The sequence below is a fragment of the Panulirus ornatus genome, chromosome 4 (genome assembly GCF_036320965.1).
Source record: "Panulirus ornatus isolate Po-2019 chromosome 4, ASM3632096v1, whole genome shotgun sequence".
Lineage (NCBI taxonomy): Eukaryota > Metazoa > Arthropoda > Malacostraca > Decapoda > Palinuridae > Panulirus > Panulirus ornatus.
The window spans coordinates 2324603-2333277 of NC_092227.1; the positions used below are offsets into that span (position 1 = coordinate 2324603).

The 8675-nt window shown below is 39.7% G+C and overlaps 1 protein-coding gene across 1 annotated transcript in view; it reads right to left on the reverse strand.

Moving 5' to 3' along the window:
* LOC139765083 (neuropeptide F receptor-like) overlaps window positions 1–7136 on the reverse strand; it is a 70161-nt gene extending 63025 nt beyond the window's left edge. The window contains exon 1 of the mRNA XM_071692237.1: window positions 6746–7136. The gene's annotated coding sequence lies outside the window, so the exon portion shown is untranslated. The remainder of the gene's footprint in view (window positions 1–6745) is intronic.
* Window positions 7137–8675: the final 1539 nt, after the last annotated feature.

The following is an 8675-nucleotide window of genomic DNA, read 5'->3' on the forward strand; positions in this document are numbered from 1 at the left end:
CAAGGCTACGTTACTTCCTGTAGCAGAGAAACGTTTACTCCTTTGATGTGAGAAGTTCTTTGACGATGCTCTACTCCTAGCGATGAAACATCCTAATGTTATCTCGAGCAGGAGGGATCAGGTAGACTAGATGCATGAATAAATTTCTTGATTTTCCCATCACTCAGAATCTTTGGTAATCTTTTGAATCATAATGAAACTTTATGAACTGATAGAAAATGAGTAACAGGGTAGATAAAGCCACATTATTTTTTTTCTATATACAATTACGTTTTACGATTATCTGTTGTGAGTTCCATTTGTAAATGATGGTGTGAGTCAGAGATATTTATCTGACATTCTAATTTGACGAATATTAAAGGGATTTGTATGAGAGTAGGAACGATCATTGTAATGGAACGAGTAGTAAGCTTGTTAGAGATACACAATGCGTTATGTTATGGTGTAATTCCTTGAGACGGCCAGGACAACTGCGGGCCAATCAAGGCCATCTCATTAACACTATATATATATATATATATATATATATATATATATATATATATATATATATATATATATATATATATATATATATATATATTATCCCTGGGGATAGGGGAGAAAGAATACTTCTCACGCATTGCCTGCGTGTCGTAGAAGGCGACTAAAAGGGAGGGAGCGGGAGACTGAAAATCCTACCCTCTCGTTTTTGATTTTCAAAATAAGGAGCAGAAAAGGAGTCTATGTGACGATATTCCCTCAAAGGCTCAGTCCTCTGTTCTTAACGCTACCTCGCTAACGCGGGAAATGGCGAATAGTATGAAAAAAACATATCAATATATATATATATATATATATATATATATATATATATATATATATATATATATATATATATATATATTATCCCTGGGGATAGGGGAGAAAGAATACTTCCCACGTATTCCCTGCGTGTCGTAGAAGGCGACTAAAAGGAGAGGGAGCGGGAGGCTGGAAATCCTCCCCTCTCATTATTTTTTTTTTTTAATTTTCCAAAAGAAGGAATAGAGAAGGGGGCCAGGTGAAAATATTCCCTTAAAGGCCCAGTTCTCTGTTCTTAACGCTACCTCGCTAATGCGGGAAATGGCGAATAGTTTGAAAAAAAAAAAAAAAAAAATATATATATATATATATATATATATATATATATATATATATATATATATATATATATATATATATATATATATATATATTTATATATATATATATCTGGGGTAAAACATGGAAAGGGAGCTGTGCTCTTGGTGCATTGCACACAACAGCTGGAGACTGAGTGTAAACGAATGTGCCCTTTTTTGTCTTTTCATGGCGCCACCTCGCTGGGGGGATGCTATTTCATGAGTGGTGGGGTGGCGATGGGAATGGATGGAGGCAGCAAGTAAGAATATGCACTTGTGTATATCTGTGTATGTATACATTGAAATGTATATGTATGTATATGTGCATGTATGGGAGTTATGTATGTACATGTGTATGTGGGTGGGTTGGGCCCTTCCTTGTCTGTTTCCTTGCGCTACCTCGCTGACGCGGGAGGCTGCGATTAAGTATAATGATAATAATGATATATATATATATACATATATATATATATTCTCTAGCCTGAGCGGTACACATTTTATCGACTAGCTCCTAGAAGTGGATGAACAGCTGGGTCGACTGTGGACCGACTGCCGCCATCAGGATTCGAACCTATGCGCTCGACCCTGGTCCGCCCGTGAATGCGTCACGGTCAGGATCGCTAACCGCTACACCACGATGATTTCGCTAGAACTGTGGTGGTGGATACGCTATGTCAGGCTGTCAAATGCCAGCAGTTACCAGCAACATGTGTAGAAAACGGGTTTTCCGCCGCCGTAAGAGGCGCTTTTCCGTGTGGAGGGACACGAATTCATCCTCTCCGTCAGGAGTTTTAACATACGCGAAGAAAGTCCTTTCGTGTGGAATTGTGTCCGGTCATAATACTTGTCATGATCAACAATAAAGCAATATTCTTGTGAATATACAAACAAACAGGAAATAATCGTATCAACTGCCCTTTAATCTTTATAATTTAGATTGACTTCGCTTGAATTAAGTGGACGAGAGTTCTGGGCGAAATGAGTAATGTCATGAATACAGTATTGTGCAGCGCTACAACTTCAACTCCACATTTCTGGACTGTATATACGTATGACTGCGGCTGCCCAGCTACCCACCGCCCACTGACTCTAACTGCCTATGGATTTTCCATCAAATTCTCGTTGAGTTATGATAAACAGACGAAAACTGTGGGCGTCTGCAGAATGGAAAAGTCTTCCTAATGATGATTGCTTGCCTGCAACGGTGGATCACAAAGACGTCAATCATTCATTTGCGAAAGTTCAGAAGAAGAAGAAGAAGGGGAAAAGTCTGGTTTGAAATCTCTTTATTAAAGTCATGACTGAACCCGCGCCATCATTTCATGTTTCATCAAAAACTCGGTTTTCGTAGTATTTCGTTTTATTGTGATTAAGGTTTTCAGTCACCGTGAGTCTGGCCATTGTTGGGTTGCCTCCAGGAGGTTAAACTGACGGTGTGGGGGAGGGGTTTCTGTGCCTCGACCAGGAGCTTCTACGACTGAGTAACACAAAAGAACATTGTCGCCGTAAGGGAGGAGGTTGAAGGTGTGGTCCTAAGGGTTGTTTTTTCCAGTCATGTCCTCCGTTTTCTCTCTCATTTTAGCATCTAAAGCTAACCGAGAGTGACGTAGTTAAGCGTTAGTTGGCTATTTACGCTTCAGTCTTATCAGTAAGTCAAAATATACTTGAACACATTCAGGTGTTCATGTTCATTCTAAGATAATACATGATCTTACAGCGCATACATCCCCCTCGATGAAGTACCGTGTGTAAATAGATAAATGAATGAAGAATGTATTATTGAATCCAGGTAGCCATTTGGCTGAAAATATAAAGTTGAGGAATTACATAAAGAACTAGAGATCAAACTAGAACTTTGGATAAATAAGCACATGTGTGAAATATGTGTGTGTGTGTGTGTGTGTGTGTGTGTGTGTGTGTGTGTGTGTGTGTGTGTGTGTGTGTGTGTGTGTGTGTCTGTGTGTGTGTGTGTGTGTGTGTGTGTGTGTGTGTGTGTGTGTGTTGTCAAACATCTGCGAACGTCAAGCAAATCGGGTTGAAGACAACTGTACAACTCTATTTCTCCGTAAGCAGACTCACAACCGGGACCTGCGAGGAGCTCCCACTCTTCCGACAGATCATATTCTGTTGGCCATCCGGGATATATATATGTATATATATATATATATATATATATATATATATATATATATATATATATATATATATATATATATATATCTTTTTTTTTTTTTATTATACTTTGTCGCTGTCTCCCGCGTTTGCGAGGTAGCGCAAGGAAACAGACGAAAGAAATGGCCCAACCCCCCCATACACATGTATATACATACGTCCACACACGCAAATATACATACCTACACAGCTTTCCATGGTTTACCCCAGACGCTTCACATGCCCCGATTCAATCCACTGACAGCACGTCAACCCCGGTATACCACATCGCTCCAATTCACTCTATTCCTTGCCCTCCTTTCACCCTCCTGCATGTTCAGGCCCCGATCACACAAAATCTTTTTCACTCCATCTTTCCACCTCCAATTTGGTCTCCCTCTTCTCCTTGTTCCCTCCACCTCCGACACATATATCCTCTTGGTCAATCTTTCCTCACTCATTCTCTCCATGTGCCCAAACCACTTCAAAACACCCTCTTCTGCTCTCTCAACCACGCTCTTTTTATTTCCACACATCTCTCTTACCCTTACGTTACTCACTCGATCAAACCACCTCATACCACACATTGTCCTCAAACATCTCATTTCCAGCACATCCATCCTCCTGCGCACAACTCTATCCATAGTCCACGCCTCGCAACCATACAACATTGTTGGAACCACTATTCCTTCAAACATACCCATTTTTGCTTTCCGAGATAATGTTCTCGACTTCCACACATTCTTCAAGGCCCCCAGAATTTTCTCCCCCTCCCCCACCCTATGATCCACTTCCGCTTCCATGGTTCCATCCGCTGCCAGATCCACTCCCAGATATCTAGAACACTTCACTTCCTCCAGTTTTTCTCCATTCAAACTCACCTCCCAATTTACTTGACCCTCAACCCTACTGTACCTAATAACCTTGCTCTTATTCACATTTACTCTTAACTTTCTTCTTCCACACACTTTACCAAACTCAGTCACCAGCTTCTGCAGTTTCTCACATGAATCAGCCACCAGCGCTGTATCATCAGCGAACAACAACTGACTCACTTCCCAAGCTCTCTCATCCCCAACAGACTTCATACTTGCCCCTCTTTCCAAAACTCTTGCATTTACCTCCCTAACAACCCCATCCATAAACAAATTAAACAACCATGGAGACATCACACACCCCTGCCGCAAACCTACATTCACTGAGAACCAATCACTTTCCTCTCTTCCTACACGTACACATGCCTTACATCCTCGATAAAAACTTTTCACTGCTTCTAACAACTTTCCTCCCACACCATATATTCTTAATACCTTCCACAGAGCATCTCTATCAACTCTATCATATGCCTTCTCCAGATCCATAAAAGCTACATACAAATCCATTTGCTTTTCTAAGTATTTCTCACATACATTCTTCAAAGCAAACACCTGATCCACACATCCTCTACCACTTCTGAAACCACACTGCTCTTCCCCAATCTGATGCTCTGTACATGCCTTCACCCTCTCAATCAATACCCTCCCATATAATTTACCAGGAATACTCAACAAACTTATACCTCTGTAATTTGAGCACTCACTCTTATCCCCTCTTATGTATTGTTAATAAGATGACTATAATGAGGCTATGTACATGTTTGTGCCGTCTCGACTAAGATAAGGTCTCCTCAATGCGTTGCACCGCTGAATCATTCTGTCACAGATCACGATTCGTGAACCACTGTGTGACTGAGTGGTTATCATACATCACATCCAGACTTCCTAACATATAAACCAATTCACTAATAATGATAATTATGAGAGTGATATTGACAGTCGTTATGATAATGATAAAGAGAACAAAGAGAGAAAAAGAATAAGTAGAGTAATGATAAAACTGATAGAAGTAATGATGATAATAATAATATAGATTATTACGTTCATCAGAGTTCATAATCATTGCTTATCGTAAGAGGCTTCCACTGTGGACATAATACGAAGGTTCTATTCAATATTTTTCTGTATTTCCTCAAAATCCACTTCTTGTGGCACCCGAGACAGTGTCAGGTAAACACTATTACTTCTCGGATAGTTACCCTCTCGGCTGCCCCACACACACACACACATATGACCAAGATCATACAATGGGAACTATGTGTACTTGATGTTTTCCTGGAAAACAAAGTTTCCTGATTGATTTATATGGCAAAAAAAAAAAAAAAATGCTATCGTTATTTCTTGTAAGCTATGGGATAACCCTTTCATCCTCTGCTTCTGTAATGGAAGATGTTATGTATATGTTATCTTTCACGTTTATTCATAGGGAAAGTTTTAACGTGGAATATAATAAGAACACTTGATTGATATTGTGGAAATTATAGATCATGTAATATGGGGTATATTTAGATGCTGTTCCCCTTACATGGCCGAGGAAGTTGTTTTGTCTATCGTCCTGCTGTCCAGGAAGTAATCCTGTCTATCGTCCAAATCGCTCCTAAATAAGTAATTTTCCTCGGCCTATATTTTTCTGTATCTTACAGTTCTTCCTGTAATGATACATAGGATTATATATATATATATATATATATATATATATATATATATATATATATATATATACCTCGCAAACGCAGGAGACAGCGACAAAGCAAAAAAAAAAAAATATATATATATATATATATATATATATATATATATATATATATATATATATATATATATTATATACATATATATTGTTAAATTAAGCAGATAACTAGTTCTTAATTAGGTTCCTTCTGAATGTTTGAAGTTGTCTTGGATGGGTAGATTGCGCAAGACATCTCAAAGGATCATGTCAATTTCTCAAATTGGATCCATCATCACACGTGGATGATATGATGATGGATTCAGATCAAAGCTTTGAGACAAGATTTCCCTCTGAAGTAGCTTACCTAACCACGCCAGCTGCCGCGTTAAAAGTGATGCAAGATAACTCGATACATTCACAAGAAATCAAGTAAATGAAAATGTTATCTGGCTATTTTGAACCGAATATGATTACAAGAAGTGCAACCAACACACAGACACACACACACACACACACACACACACACACACACACACACACATACATATATACTACTTCACCCATACCCGCTAGGAATCGAACCCAGGATCTTCTGAATTATTACTAGTTGTGTAACAGTTTGCTCTTGGGAATTATCACGATGATCCCAGGTTCGATCTCGAACATATATAACATTATATTGTATGTCAGTACAACATTATATATATATATATATATATATATATATATATATATATATATATATATATATATATATATATATGTATATATATATATATATTGTTTGTTTATTTTTATATGAACACTCAGTTGTTTGTGTGTGTGTGTGTGTGTGTGTGTGTGTTATACCGTCATTGTTGATACGTAATTTGCTGAGGAAGAAGGAAGTATGTGTGTCGACCTACCACCAGCGTTACCAGCAGGAGCAGGGAGGGAGTCGTCAGTGTCTGTCACATCCTCACTCGGTACACTGGCATCTCTAAGCGTTGCCAATCGTGACAGTTACGAAACTATCATCATCTTGGAATCGAATATTTTTTTTTTTCTGTCTTAACAATCAATTTAAACCGTTGATGACGACAATCGGGTGAATAACGTTCTTTTTAATTTTGATTAACACTCGAGTATAGGGGGAAAAGCTTGCTTCTCTCTCCTCTTCTTCTTCTTCTTCTTCTTGCTCCTCCTTCTCCTCTCCCTGTCTCACACACGCTCACACTGGTGGCCGAGAGCGGGCGAGCGGGAGAGCGCCACACACACACACACACATACACAGCACGGCACACCACCACCTCGCCTCCTGGGTCGGGAACACCAACTCACGTCCGGAAACCTCTGTCCTCATCTTATATATAAACGTCCGGTACCGCGCGCGCCACCTGCCTGCCTAGCTGGCTACCTACCTACCTCCCTGTAGGAGAGGAGGCGGTCTGCTGCATCCTTCTACAGGAGGGCGACTTAGGGAAGGGAGGTTAATTAACCAATTCAAGTGGGTTGATGAAAAAAGGGGCTTGGCTATTGAGACCGAACAGGTTCATTTTGTCTGTATCGATGCGAAGGAACACTCCTCTCTCTCTCTCTCTCTCTCTCTCTCTCTCTCTCTCTCTCTCTCTCTCTCTCTCTCTCTCTCTCTCTCTCTCTCTCTCTCTCTCTCTCTCCTTATGCTTCATCATGCAACACTGTTGGCAACAGATACTGTTGCTACATCATAAGCAACAGAGAGGGTAACACGGAGAGAGAAAGAGAGAGAGAGATGAAGGTTGGGAACTGCTACTGTGTTACGTGATAGGGTGAGGTGACAGCATCTGTTGCCACGGCACAGAACAGAAGAAGTAATAGCATCTTTTTCTACGTCACACAACAGGGGAAATTACAGTGTCTGTTTCCACGTCTGTTCCAGCGTCTGTTCATATGCCACGTCACATAACAGTAAAAGGAACAGAACCTGTTGCTACAGTAGCCAACAGGCAGGGAAAGAGAATCGTTTGGCACTACATAAGCAGTTTTTAAACTTAAGGAAGAATCACTGTCTTGCAAACAGGTCGAGGAACAGAATCTGTTGCTTTGTGGAGACAGAGACGTCGAATCATCCTCCTCCTCCTCTCATGACAGTTGAGCTAAGAACACAAGTTTGTGTTTAACGGAACAAAATAGACACGAATGGTAAATTGTTCCATCCGTTTAAGACAAAGATGTCAGAAATTCATTGAAATCCATGAACGCACCTTGAACAATGAGGTCCCGACACACAGAGAGGGTTTGGCATCTTTCTACACATTGTCTTCTGCCTTGATCTCTAGTTTGCTTTCGTCAGTAATGTAGATGTTGAGAGAAGAAATGGAAAATATGATATACATTAAACTGTCGACTTTGTAGAGAGGTCATAGCACATTGTGCCGTTGTTTATATATATGAAAACCTTCGTATGATGGATCTGTTGTACCTCCAGTCAGTATACCAGAACATCACCTCCAGTCAGTATACCAGATCGCCTCATATGTGATGTTCACCATGGTAAATTAATGTGAAGCTGCAGTATACAGAGCAATGGTGATGTCCGAAGCTTTTCCCCAACATCATATATATATATATATATATATATATATATATATATATATATATATATATATATATATATATATATATATATATATATATATATATATATATATATATTTATCCCTGGGGATAGGGGAGAAAGAATACTTCCCACGTATTCCCTGCGTGTCGTAGAAGGCGACTAAAAGGGGAGGGAGCGGGGGGCTGGAAATCCTCCCCTCTTACTTTTTTTTTTTAATTTTCCAAAAGAGGGAACAGAGAAGGGGCCCAGGTGAGGAT